Source organism: Nanorana parkeri, unplaced genomic scaffold, assembly GCF_000935625.1.
Source record: "Nanorana parkeri isolate BGI_ZX_2015 unplaced genomic scaffold, ASM93562v1 scaffold269, whole genome shotgun sequence".
Classification (NCBI taxonomy): domain Eukaryota; kingdom Metazoa; phylum Chordata; class Amphibia; order Anura; family Dicroglossidae; genus Nanorana; species Nanorana parkeri.
Window position 1 is genome coordinate 93,305 of NW_017306537.1, and position 838 is coordinate 94,142.

Here is an 838-nt window from a genome sequence, read left to right on the forward strand (position 1 = left end):
AGAGAAATTCGTAGGCTTCCAATGCAGACCACTGTCTAAAAATACTAGCTGCCTGGCTTTCATGCCAACCCCTTTAACATCATTCGCCTAACACAACCATGCAGATCAGGGGTCTGAAGTCACTGGCTACATGCTAATTTGAGGCAGGAGACTCAAAGTACTTAAAACAGAGACAGACAGACAACCCACATTTTCTTGGTTGACAATAACAGTGTACATATTTCCAGCAAGGCAGCTCACACACGTTCCCTATAGAAACGACATGCATGAGCTAACTTCAGCAAGTACTATTACCCGCAGCATACATCACAGCTCCTAGTATTATCTTTCATCTTTACTTTTCTGTCCTAAAAAAGCTGTCCAAGCTAATGTGGATGTGCCCCCTTGGGAGCAATACAGACTGAATAGAGGCAGTTCTGTAGTTTTCATTTGTTTTTATGAAAAGCCAGTCACTTATAAGTAATTGTGAAAGAAAAAGCTATGGAATTAGGGGATAACAGAAGAGACTAGAAAAAAAATCTCTCTCTCTCATATATATCTATAGATATATAGATCTATATATCTATATATATAATATATTTTAGCATGCAGAATGTAACTGCCTGCAATGTGTCGAATAATGTCCCCAGGCACTACTTTCTGTGCTGAACAACATAAACCTACATTGCCCTTTTGGAGCATGTAGCACAGATGCACTGTTTTTTTACTTATAATCAGGAGCCAATAAGAGTCATTCCCAATCATGTGACCATATTGACAGCCAATCACAATGATGATGACTTGGGTATGTTTATAAAACCCGCTGGTCAGACAGTCATCGTGTCACACAGTGTGAGAC

General features: G+C 39.5%; 1 protein-coding gene across 4 annotated transcripts in view; it reads right to left on the reverse strand.

Moving 5' to 3' along the window:
- The window catches only part of SMG6 (SMG6, nonsense mediated mRNA decay factor), a 239,990-nt gene that overhangs the window by 23,460 nt on the left and 215,692 nt on the right, over nt 1–838 (reverse strand). The window lies entirely within an intron of this gene.